The following is a 14075-nucleotide window of genomic DNA, read 5'->3' as shown; positions in this document are numbered from 1 at the left end:
GAGCCAGCATGGCAATTTCCTGGACTCTCAGCGGTCCTGCTGAGCAAATGACCCTCCTCCTCCACGTGGGAGTGTGGTAGCAACATCATGCTTTAAGACCGGCCTCAGGCCGGATGTCCCACAGTGTCATGTAAAGTAACATAGATACTGGAAAGCACGGTATGCAGGTGTCTGGATTTTTGGAAGGGGGACTTGTACGGATGAAGTGGGTAACCATAAGGGCAGCTGGGAATTGCAGCAATCAGAATGTACGAAATCTGCGCATGGAATTCTCTAAGAACAATTTGGATAAGGTATTTTAAAACAGTATTATTTTTTCAATTAGGTTGTTTAAAGAATTGTCAGAGTTCAGAGAATTTCTTAGGTATGCTTGCAGTGGAATGGTAGCAGCTACCGCAGTGGTTCTCAGACTTCCCAGTGCTGGGACCCTTTAATACAGTTTCTCACGTTGTGGTGACCCACAACCATAACATTAGTTTTGTTGTTACTTCACAACAATAGTTTTGCTACTGTTATGAGTCGTAGTATAAACATTTTTAGAGTGAGAGGTTTGCCAAAGGGGCCATCACCCGCAGGTTGAAAACACTGAGCTATATTAAAAGAGTACATATTTTCATGCAAAGAGAATTTTACTAAAGATAAAACACAGAGGAACATTTAATTATACATTTTAAATGGCTTTTTATGTATTTACATACACAAAACATATTTATAAGTGTGTATATGTGTTCATGTATGTACAGTTGCAAGTAGATTTACACACCGGTGTGTTGATATTTGGTATCTTCATTTATCATTCTTTATATTATTGTTTTTTATTACTCTGATGATAATGATGGTAATGGTAATTAATGATGCTGAGACAAGGGATCTCACTGAACCTAGTGGGATGAGCAAGATTGGCTGGTCAACAAGCCTGTAGGAGGCGGGGCGCTAGTTTCTGGTTCCCTAATGGTGGGAGGGCAACCTTGTGCCACCTGGCCTGACGTGTCATATGAATGCAGGGGATCCAAACTCAGCTCCTCATGCTGGCTGGGCAAGCACTTGATTCATCTCCCTAGCTCTTGCTAATAAATTCGTTGCTAGCAGACACCATCAGGTTCTTTGCTTTTAAATGTACATTCAATGCTAATTATGTGCTAAATAATCATTAGTGCCTCATTATCTTTGTATCTTCTTCCTTCCATCAACAGTCTTTTAGCTAGCTTCAGATTTGTTAAGAAACAAAAAAAAGAAAGAGAAAGAAAGAAAACAAAAGAAAAGAGAAAAAGAAAAGGATAAACAAAAAATAGAACAAAATAATAACAAAAACCTTGGAAAAAAACCAAACACAAGCTGTACTTGCCCTGGTTAGTTTGACACCACAGTAAAGGTCCCTGGAGTCACAGACTCCTAGATCCTCCCACGAAGATGAAGAGAATGTTTTATAACTCGATGTACAAGTTCTTGTCTTTTCAGTTCAGAGACATCTCTTCAGGTAAGAAGAAAGGGCTGTAACAGCAAGCATTTTAGACCTAAATTGAGTGTCTGAAATGGCATTGTTTGGCCTCTTGGCTCAGTGATTCAGTAACATCCTGGAAAACCACTTTGAGGCACAAAGTTAAGGCAAAGCAGGCCGTGTCTCAGGTGGTTTGCTCACTGATATGAGTAAATCTCTCTTCCCACGGGGAAATGTGTGTGCTTTTTAAAATTTTCTTATTGATATTCTAACACCTAATTTTTAGCAATAGTCAGTATAAATGGGAATATATAGACAGAGCCATCAGTGTGTGGCGGTCTAGCCAGCCATTAGACTCTTAATATGTCAAGCTCTAACATATTAAGATCTACAAGGTCATGTCACTAAAGCTTCTACAGGCTTGCACCATCTTCCTATGTGAACTCTCCCGGCGGAAGATGAACTGTGTGAGCATCTTGAAGCACTTGTTAAGAGGCCTATGCATTCCTGTATCAGCACGTGAATCAATTGTCTCATCCCTACGTTTTGTATACACTTTCAATATTTCCAAAGACAGCTATCAAGATGAATGTCACTTAAGTAACAATACTAAGTTATTTGTACAACGGCTGGCAGACAGCAATAGCTACAAGGTCAAAGACGTAAGTAAAATAAAGAGAAACCTGAGCAAGCAATTCATTTAGACACCCGTCCTGAGAGTGCCTTTGATCAGGGACAGTGCAGTACTGCAGTTCCCCTTGGAACGCACATCAAATGTTATGGTTTTATCTAAGGGTATTTGAAAATAAAGAACAGTGTGACTAAATACAAATCAGTACAGGAAGAGAAGGGTCTTCCTAGTCTGGCATGTGCTCTTCTCAACCTCTTTCTCAGTTCGGACGTGGAATTCCTCTCTAACCTTTCTCCAGTTCCTTCTGCACGCTCAGTCCTGCTGAGGATGAACTGTAGCAAATGATGAATGTCACACTGAACAAACAGCATCATGGGATGGGCACCGACACTTCCCCAGGACACTGCCTGGGGAATCTCCACTTTCCTCCCATGCTTTCCGGTACAGTAATGCAGAAGTCAGCCTTGGGACTTTGGCGGGTTGAGATGAGAAACAAGAGACTGAGAGTGATTTCACGGGATGCAATCTTGATGAAAAGCATCACAATGGATACTTGCTAGGGACCGAGGCTGGCTACTTAATCCTGCCAGGGCTTGGGGGCAAAAGAGAGAAGTGGCATCATATATGTTAAAGAGTTGTATGCCTCTAAAAATGAAGGACTGAACCTTCTCAATTTCTCCTCCAGAAAACATTCCTGCAGAAGTGGGTCTCTGTGGAGCACTCATGGAGAAGGAAATACGACGGACCGGAGCCACAGGAATGCTCTGCCCAGACCACCTCTTTCTCGTCTCTAATGATGGATGACTGGCCAATTTTCACAGCTAGGTTTCGGCCATGGCTACGTTTCCCGTAGGCCTCCCATGTTGTGTATGACAAGAATATACTACGGAAGGCCCGTTGCTGAGGAAGGCAGCGGAAAAAGGGCTGTTTTTGTTGGTTAATTGGTCTTACCCAAAAGGCAAGTTAAATGCCTCCCATTTTTGGGACAGGAAGCAGTTTGCCACTTAGAAGAAGGGGCTCTTGGAGAGTTTAGCTCCTACCCTTCCACAGAAACAAGGAGACACAGGTCTATCTTCTTTCATGGCGACATTCCAAAGGAGAGAATGGTGTTGAAAACACCGACTGCGGAACTCACCCACTCTATTATTCCACTCAGGAGCGGTAGCGTTTTATAATTTTTAATGACTACATTTAAACTGTGACACCAACTTGGGTTTTGATGGAAGACTCACTTTTCCTGTAATCCAATGTTTATTTATATTAATGAATAATTATTGCCCAGACCACGCCCCCCCCCCAAAGGCTCATGAAACAAACAATGTTAAAGTTTAAAGAGCGCTGTTAGAGAGTTGGGGGCCTGTTATTGTTGCTACATGTCTGAGACACATCAAACACATCTTAAAATATTTTTTAAAATTATAGTACCAACTAAACTGTCCCATAATAATAGTTCTGGGAGTAACTCCCAAACAAATTAAATCTTTAACTATCACTTTACCACTAGTTGAAAAGGAACCTAGACATTTGTGTGTATCAAAGTCCTAAGAAGATACTCCACACATTTATTTTATTCATGGTATTTTTTAGGTTCAGATGCTTCTATGAAACATTTCCCTTTCTCATTATTGGTAAAATTGACTTTGTGAAAAAGATATCTATGTAAAGTTTCATTACTGACTGAGAACTCATGTGGTTTCATAGTGCTTCTTCTGGACCATATGTAATACCTTTGAAAATATAGCTTCATTTTCTTGTGAGAAATGAAAATCAACTCAAGCCTAGAAGAAAGTTTTTAACTTTCTAGTCCCTGTCACAGCCTCTGTTGCCTTTTCCCAAGATTTATTTTTTTAAGAGCACAGGCTAAGATTTCCTCCCATTATGCAGACTTTCTATTGAATCATCTGATAACTTCATTTGCTATATAGAAACTTTTAAATTTAATTTAATCTGCTTTGTTATTTCTGATAGATATCCCCTGTGCTGTTGGAATGTTGTTTAGAAGGTTCCTGCCTCGACATAATCTTGATTTCTATGTTTTCTTCTTGTAGACCCATCATTTCAGCTTTTAAATTAAAGTCTTTGATCCACTTGGAATTGATTAAGCAGCATCAGAAATATGAAACTAGTTTCAGTTTTTGGCAATATATCCAGTTTTATCAGCACCATTTGCTGAATAGGCTGGTTTTTATTCTCAGTATAGTTTTTGTTCCTATCAAAAATTGAATGACCTTAATTGCGTTATTTCTTCATATTCTGTTTACTGGCCTACATTAATGTTTTTATTTCAATTTAATGCTGCCTTTGCCACTATGGCTCTATAGCATAATTTGAGGTCAGGTTTTGTGATGTCTCAGTCACTATTCTTTCTGCTTAGGATTACTTTGGCTGTCTCAGTTACAGGGTTAGTATCTAGGATCAAAATGACTGCTAAAATCAAATGTCACTAAAAAGTCTGTCAATAAATAAATGAGCCAATTAATTGAACAGAAAGGCCTCAAAAGAAAGATACAAATTGTCAATAGGGATTTTTAAGTATTCAGTATCCAAAGCCACCACAAAGATGAACTGTTTTGATAGTTCATCTCATACATTATATTGGTTACCATCAAGAACTGAATGCCTGCAAAGATGAATAAAAAATGAAAAAAAAATCTTTATTTTCTGCTGGTGGGATATGGTTAGTGCCGCCATATGGAAATCAATGTGAATGTTTCTCAAAAAGTTAAAAGTAGAGCTACCATATGACCCAGTTACATCACAAATGGGCATATGTCCAAAGGATGTTGTAGCATCATCCGACCATAGACACCTGCACATTCATATTCATTGCTGCTCTTTTCATAATAGCAAAGAAATAGATTCAGCCCAGCTGTCCATCATCCAATGAATGAGCGATGAAAACATGGTACACATAGATAATGGGAATTTCTCAACTGTAAGAAAATGACGTAATAAAATTTGCCAAAGTGGGTCGATCTGGAAAGTATTATATTAAAGTAGGTGACTCCGCCTCAAAAAGGCAAATACTACATGTTCCTATTACATGCACATTAAGCTTTCGGTCTTCACATGTATGAACATGAGTCGGTATGAGTATAAAGGCATTCGCAAGAGGTGGGAAAAGGTATTGAGAAAAAGGCAATAGAATGCATGTAACATAAAAGCTAAAAGGAAGCTACTAGGGGAGGAAGGATGCAAGGGATTGGGAAAGGAAGAAAAAGCAACAAAACATTCTGTTTAAATATTGATAATGAAACATAATGCTTTCTGCTAATTTAAATTAAATAAACTAATTAAAGACGGGGAATTGCCCTAATTTTCTTCTTTGATGCTGTTATAAAACACTGGAGAGAATTTGGGGAGGGAAGGGTTTATTTAGCTCACAGTCCATCATCCAGGGAAGCCAAGGCAGACACTTGAGGCAGGAACTGAAGCAGAGACCATGGAGGAACGCTGCTGACTGGCTTAATTTCTCTGGCTGGCTCTGCGATTTTTCTTATACAGTCCAAGCTCACGTGCTTAGAGATGACATTGCCCAAAGTGGGCTAAGCCCCCTCCATCATTTAACAAGAAAGAAAATGACTCCACAGATAATGCCCATAGGTAAGTATGGTGAAAGCAATCTCTCTTTCCACTGACGCTTCTAACTGAATCTGACTAAGACAGAGATAAATAGGTAGGTAGGTAGGAAGGTAGGTAGGTAGGTAGGTAGGTAGATAGATAGATAGATAGATAGATAGACAGACAGACAGACAGATAGAGCATCAGAGATCTTGAATAGTGCGTTTCTTGCTTTATCTTGACTTCTGTCTTTTAAGACTTGATGGGACTGGCATTAAAACTTTTGATAAGAATACTTCATAAGTGATGCTATGCCTATTTGGGCATTGTGAGTCAGCTAGCAATCACTATTGGCAATGATAACAGTCTAATGTTTTCTGGTGGTAATGCCTGATTTTGCTTTTCTCTTTGTGATATGCTACTTCACAAGCACGAGCAAGCTGGCCTTTGTTTTTCCATCAATGTCCAGTTTTCTATCAGGCACCCAATTAGTAGATACTTGCCTAAATGAATTCCCTTAACTCTCTCATTTCATCTGCATTGCTAGATGATATTTTGGTGGCTTCATGATCATTTTGAATATTTTTGAGAAAGATGTTTGATAAATGCTTAATTCCTTTTCTATAGTAACCAACTGTTAAGGAACAATGTGCAACAACAAATTTCATTGTTGAAAAATACAAATATGTTTTTGTTTTAAACTGTACATTGCATTTTAAAGATGTTTTATTGACTTTTTAAAAAAATTACATACATTCACGCACTGTCACTTGACTGTATGCACCCCCCACTACTTTCCTCAAGCTTCGCCAAGCTTTCCTACCTATGAGCTTCTCTCCCACTTCATGTCCTCTCTTTTTTTTTTAAAAAAAAAAAGAAAGAAATAATAACCCAATGAGTCAAATTAGTGCTGTTCACATGTGCTTGGAGGGGAGGTCACCCTACTAGCTGCCATACTCCAAAAACAAGTGACTCCCCTCTGTCAGTAGTCATAAACTGCCGGGAGCTCCATGCTACGGGTGGAGCCCCCAGTGCGTCTTCTCAGTACAGGCTGAGATTCTGAATGGCTTAACTGCCATTTGTGTCCAGAAGTCAGTTTTTCCTAGTCGTCCTTCCTAGCTAGCTCTTACAGTATTTCAGGGGCCGCTGCTCTCTGCAAGGTTTCCAAAGTCTTGGGCGGTAGACGGTTGATATGGATGAACCTTTTATGCCTGAGCACTTGAAGTCATTTATTTCCAATTCATCAGCCAGTGATAAATCTCTGCATGAACTGCTACCAACTGTGAAAAATAGCTTCTCTGACCAAAGTTGAAAGCAGCATCAATCTAAATTGATAAATCTAAGTATTTAGAATGCAGTTTGAAAACATAACCACTTAGCTAAACAACACCAGTAGGTTCTCCCAGGGCCTGGAACCTTCCCAGACATGGGTGTTTGGTCAGGTTTACAATACCAGGCATAAAAATTCCTCCTGTGGAACAGGCCTCAGAACCAATCAGAAAATGATTGGTTACCCTCATGAGCATCATGCCACTATTGCAGCGGGCGCATCTTGTCTAGGAGGCACTATCATGGTGAGCAAGGTCCAGCGCTAAGAGAGACCACTGATATCTTCTCCCCCACAGGACTCCGCATACCACTTCCCAGCATCACAAACACTAACCAGAAGGCAGCGAGTTTCTCGCTGATTTCAAGATTGAGTTCGTTATGTCATGTACCCTGAGTGAGTGGTGTCTTCAACAATGAGTTCTTACTGTCTATTTATGGTGGACAACCAGGAGCAATAGCCGTGGCCAATATTGTCTGGGGGAGCCTCTGTGATCTCAGAATTTCACAGGGAGACATCCTATCCTTGGCACTGAGATTTTTCACTGATAAATCAAATTGTTTCTGGGAGGAGCATAGTTCACCCTTTTTTGATCTTAAATGGGATCACAATAGTAGATTTCCATATGGTGTTTTCACACGTTCTTTATTTTTGGATTATTCCCCTGTTATCCTCCTCCCCCTGTCCTTCACCCCACTATGCTTGAACCTCCCTTCTCCCAGGGTCTACCATTTCTACTTTCATTTTTTTGTACATTGTGCTGTCTCGCATACCTTAATTCATACATCCCTAGTAGTGTGCTTCTAGGTTCCTGGATTCTACATATACTTCAAGCTAAACACACACACACACAAAGATTCCATATGAGAGAGAGCAGCAACGCTTGTCTTTCTGGACCTGGGTGATGTCACTCAGCATAGTCTTTTTCTTTCTCCTAGTTTCATCCATTTACCTGCAAAATTAATGACTTAACTTGTTTATAGTTGGGTAATATTCCATTTTACATATGTGCCACATTTTCCTTACCCGTTCATCAGTTGGTAGACATGTAGGTTGATTCCATTTCCTACCTATTGTGAATAGAACAGCAATACACAGGAAAATACGTCTTAAGTACGTCTTAAAGTCCTTCTGGCATATGACCAGGAGTGGTAGCACTGGGTCATCAGGCAGTTCATTTTAAGGTTATGTTGCGAAACCCTAAACTATATATACATTTAAAATATTTACTTTATTTAGTCTGAAATTTTGAAGACTGTAAGAAGAGAGATTCAGAAATTCTGGATTTTATTTTACTCTTTCAACCTATGACACCTAATAGTTGTCTATGATTTTAATTAATGCTTTCAGTGTTTCTTTCTGCAAATATAAGAATATTTTGTAACAAAGTTTTCATTTTATAGGCTTATTTATGGATTTTCGAGTCTTTTTTTTTCATTTTTATTTTTTGGTTTTTCAATACAAGGTTTCTTTGTAGTTTTGGAGCCTGTCCTGGAACTAGCTCTTGCAGACCAGGCTGGTCTCAAACTCACAGAGATCCACCTGCCTCTGCCTCTCAAGTACTGGGGTTAAAGGCGTGTGCCACCATAGCCCGGCTAAGTCTTATTATTTAAGAACTATATTTTGTAAGATCTTAGGCAATGAGTTATCTGGGACAAGAAAGTTGAAGACTTTTAGGGTGAAATTCCCCATTGGAAGTCACATTAAGAGGGTCTATAATTCCTTAAAGTTGAAATCTCAATGTTAAAAGGAGTTTTGACAAAAATGATTTAACCATCATGGGTAACTTTTAAAGCTCCCAGACTTCATTTTAAAAAGTTACTCTGCCTGCGCTCCATTGAAGGGAAGCTGGAATCAGTGCGGAACGTGAAGTCATGACCAACAGTAAAGACGCTAGCCAAGGGACAGTGCTTGTTGTGAACATACACACAGAAGCTGTTTCTATCAGATCTGCCCCAATGGAGACACTGACGATGCTGTGCAGAGGACAAGAGTCACATGACCATATAAGTCTAGTTGAGGATGTAGCAGAGTCCATGTGACTAACACACTGTTGAGTAGCTTGTCTGTTACGACAAGGTTCTCCATGAAGGAAAAGCTAATGGTTGATGCAAACGTCACAGCTGTCTCATTTTAAACAATTCCCGACTACTTCCTCCACCTCAGTCTACCAAAGTCATCCCGATCAGGAATCAAGGCAAGACATTCATCAGCCAAACTTCAGCGTTTGTTAGGAATAAATTATTTTTAATTAAAGAATGTTCATTCTCTACTAAAATGATCACATAGTAGTCTAAAATATAATGAAATTATAAGGTTTTTTCTTTTCTTTTTGTTTGTTTTTTAGTTTTTTTCAGAAAGGGTTTCTCTGTGTAACAGCTCTAGCTGTGCTGGATCTCTCTTTGTAGACCAGCTGGCCTAGAACTCCCAGACATACACCTGTTTCTGCATCTCAAGTGTTAGAATTAATGGTGTGCACCACCACCTCCCAGAAATCATAAGATTTATATTTAATGGGAAACCACAAAAAATGTTAGTCACTTCAACAAAGTATTTATTTATTATACTTATTACAGTGGCTTGAATCCAAATCCATTCTATCTCCCATGTAATATCTAGTCAAGTTAATTCTATATGTATTATATATCTGCATTGTACTACACATATATGCTTATATATAAAAAAGTGATTCTGTGTTCTAACAACATTATTAATGTGCTTTCTACTACAGAATAAAAATGTTAATTGACATGAAACATAATTAAAAATCCATATGTTTTATCCTTTTCACAGTACTAAATTTCCTACATGTATTTATGCACCAAACTAGAAAGACATGTTTAAAACAAAAACTAAGCTAAACAAGCAAATCTTCCAGTAACAAGAGATATGACAGCAACATGGCATAAAAATCTAGGCCACACACTTCAAAGAGCTATTGTTCTTTGAACTGTTATAAGAATAAGTGTGTCTCCTGATCTGCTGCAGGAGGCACGAGGAGAGTGGCTCAATAGATCAGCGATGCACATGAGCAGTGTTGTATTAGCACCAAATTAAAATGAGAGTTACGACAGATAGCTGATGTTTGTCATCAGGGCATCCCTGCTGGTTTCCAGAGTTACTGATGAACTCAGAGAATCTCCCAAAAGGCTTACTATAAACTTTTTTCGATGTAGCAATGTACAAAAGATCAAAAAAAAAATCCCTGATAGAAAAGAGGAGCTTGCTGTTCCTTCACAGCTGTCAGTCCCCAGGAAACAGAGTCAAAACCAGATGGCCAGGAGCTATTGCAGGAGAGCCCCAGAAGAAAAGAGGACAGAGAACAAACTTGTGCCTTTCAACAGTTACAGCCTCATGCTGGTAGACTGACCTGGGGAAGGAGACGCCCAGACAAGACCTGCCATCAGGTCAGGCTTAGATACAGGCAGTATTCATGAAACTGGAGCTATTTTTTTAAAATTCATCTTGCCACAGAGAATCGTGTCTGCCCTATAGCTAGGTCTGGCGTAATACTGGTGAGCCACTACCATCAAGTACTGGAGCTTCGTGGCCACCTACGATGCTCACAGGACATACGGGGCCATTGTTCATCTGGATAGGATGGCTAAGAGTTTTATATGCTTGCTCCTGACGACCAAACACTGTGGGTTTGGTTTCAGTGGCCCTACGTGCCCACATTCATACTCAAAATGGGCAAGATGACACAATCAAACCCTGCTAGGGATCAGTTTCAGCTCTGTATTGCTCTTCCTTTCTGGCTTCCAAGGTCATATGACATAAGACCCAAAAAAGGCTCAAGTGATATTCCTTTCTTGGTAGATTTAAAAAAAAAAAAATTCGAGCAAAGCCAGGCAGTGGTGGCACACGCTTTTAATCCCAGCATTTGAGAGGCAGGAGCAAGTGGGTATCAGTGAGTTTAAGACCAGCCTGGTCTACAGAGTGAGTTTCAGGACACCCAAGGCTACTCGGAGAAATTCTGTCTCGAAAAACAAACAAAAAATTCAAGTAAATGCATAGTACTTCATAGAATCCAGGACTTAGTTAATAACCAACCCACAGTCCACTACAGACTGTGGTATGTCTCTGGTGCTATATCATTTAACATATCACAAGCTTTTTTTGAGATAAATTTTCTCCAGGCATTGAATCAACACACATGTTTCTTCCTATCAGCCATGACTCTTTCTGCAGCAGGTTGTAACCACCGTATAGAAGCTGCGTGACACCTGAAAGGGAAGTTACATCGGAGCTAATAAACCATGGCCAATAATCATCCCGCCTTCACGTCCATACATCCCAAGGATCCTGGGCAGAAATGAGATATAACTCTCATCTCTCAGTAATCTGCTTGGGCCTTGTACTCAATATTAAACAAGTTTCCCTGGCTCATATTCAGGGTCCAAGCTAATCCACCAGGAAAATCCCAGCCTATAATGTCTTTAGATTTAGTTTCAGCATTATTTCCTATGGTTATCCCATAAAACTCTGTCCCATTGTGTCTTTTCCTTCTTGAGCCTCAGTACTAAGAGTAGAGGGCCAGGATTTGTGACCTGATAACCCTGTTCTCCCCTATGACAATGGCCAGTTGTGGCATGCAGAGAAAGCCCTAAGTGACTGAACCCCTGAGTGAATGTGTCTTGTGTGACATGGGCACAGCCATGTCAAGCACCCACAGGAGTGGCAAAGCCTGGACAGAAGCAGGGAAGCTGCCATGTGACCAGAAGAGCAGACTGCTGCTAGCTACACGTTTAAATATCAGCAACATAAGCAGATAAAGCAGGGAGAACAGCCATGGGAGGGCAGAAGGTGGAATAGACTGGAGCAAAACAAACAACACAGATCTCTGTCCAGCTCTATTTCTTCACATAGGGTTGGAAAGGTGTAGCTGAGACCTGACTGAAATTCTTTACAAAGCACAAGAAAGGGATTGAGCAGCCGTCAGAGAGACTTCATTGAGTTTCACTGCTCTGGTTTTTGCTACTACTTGTTTCGGGGACTTTTCTTGTTTGGCAATCCTGGATGATATATATTATATATTATGTATATTATATGTTATATTATATATATAAATATGCTATATATTATATGTTATATATTATATGTTTTGTGTGTGTGTGTGTGTGTTCTCACAACCTGTTTGACTTCCATGAAGATTTAAACTATGGAAGATTTTGTAGAAAATTCATGCTTGATAACAACAACTGAGATAAAGATAAAGACCCTTCTGGTGTAGCAGGTCACTCCTGTAATCATGGTACTTGAGTAGCTAAAACAAGGAGGTCATGAGTTCGAGGTCAGCCTAGGCTCCATAGCAAGTCCAAGGCCAGCCTGTGCTATAAAGTGAGACTGTATCTTGGAAGTGGGTGGGTGGTTTCTTTTAATAAACATACAGACAGAGAAAGATTTAAGGCATTCACAACCCTAGTAGAACAGGCCTCAAGATCGATTCCAAGTCGGTTTCTTAATTCTCTTGTTGATGAGACTGAGAGCCCACAATTAGGAGCCCTAATTGGATCTAATTTGTTCTTTCCTTCCTGGGTTTTCTTTGAAGAGGAACTCCAGCTGCTTGACTTTCTGATTAGAAAATGCTTTAGCTGCATTTTGTATGTTTTGAAATTTTATCTTTTGAAGTTCATTATAATTCAAAATATTTTAAAGCCCCTTGTTGATTGTATCTTTGACCCTTGACTTATTTATAAAGGTGTTAGTTACTACAAATGTGAAGAGTTTCCATGTTATCCTCTTATTAATATCTAACTTCATTCTACTGTGGCCAAAATACACACAATTTATAACTGGAATTTTAAAAAAGTTATCAAGGTTTTTTTGTGACCCAAACAATGTTCCACAAATGTTCCAAAGGCATTTGAATGCATTAGTCTTCTTCTCTGGGTGGGTGGGAGTTATGGAAACCTCAATCAGGTTAATATGCCTGAGAGTGTCATTAAAGCCAGTTTAATTGTCCTACAAAAATATTACATAATAATACGTTATACTCTATATATTTTATCGAGGGCGAGATGCTGGTTTCTTTAACTACAGCTGCATAGTTCCATCACTTTCTGCTTCATGTGCTTTAACACTTTAGGTTCCTAAGTATTAACAACTGCTAATATCCCCTTGATGAATAGATACCCTTACTATTAAAAAATAACCTTCATATGGTTTCCTATTATGTCTGTTACCTTGTCTGATAGTAGCATAGATAGCAGCAATATTTACAGCCTATGTTTCTATTTATGTTCAGTGTGCTCTTTGCTTTCTTGAACACATGGAGCACAATTGTATGTCTTTTCTAGCTTTGGTATCGCGTTCATTGATAGTGTCTATAATAATCTCAGTTGGCTGATTTACTTTCTCAAATGGTGCATACTGTTCTTTTCATTAATCTGTGAAGTTCTTAAGAAGTGTCAGACACAGGTTTAATTGATACACTTATTCCATCTTAAGCAGAAGCAGCAGCTTCTAGTGGATGACCTCCTTCTGATAGTGAAGTCAATGCAGCTGTATCCTTTCTGTGCAAAGCCACAGAGACTGCTCTCAGGTTGTTCGTCCATGCTGCTTCCCAGCCGTGACCAGCTAGCCAAGCCTTGATCTAAAGAAAGATAATACTTTTGTTATAGACGAATTCCAAACTCTGCTTTGAGGGAATCAAGGATTTGACAAGAAGCAAACAGTGAAAAGCTTACTGAGTTTAAATGATAGTACCTTCCTGATAACCTACGCTGAGCTCTGTTCCTTTTTTGCAATGCGATTGCTTAATGTAAATTTTATTATTAACATGAAATATGAATATACATTGCTGAGTTGCACAGGAAACTCAGGAGTCTTACTAGAGAAAACAATGCCAGAAATGAGTTTTTCTGAGTTTTTTCATTCTATTTTCAGTGAGTAGGAGTGGTGCCGGCCCAGGCACAGGATGATCCCATGGTCCACTGTGGTGCAGCAGAGGGAGGTGGCCTTGGTGGTCTTTACCTCAGTAGCACCTCTTGCTGGCATTGACCGAGGTAACGCATATGTAAAGAAGAATGCCTTGGGCCACATGATAAGCTGTTAGTCCATATTATCTATTCTTGCATTCTTTTCTACCAGATGCCAGGATTTATTCTGGCCAATTT

Source organism: Arvicola amphibius, chromosome 5 (genome assembly GCF_903992535.2).
Source record: "Arvicola amphibius chromosome 5, mArvAmp1.2, whole genome shotgun sequence".
In the NCBI taxonomy this organism is placed as follows: domain Eukaryota; kingdom Metazoa; phylum Chordata; class Mammalia; order Rodentia; family Cricetidae; genus Arvicola; species Arvicola amphibius.
This window is presented reverse-complemented; position numbering follows the sequence as displayed.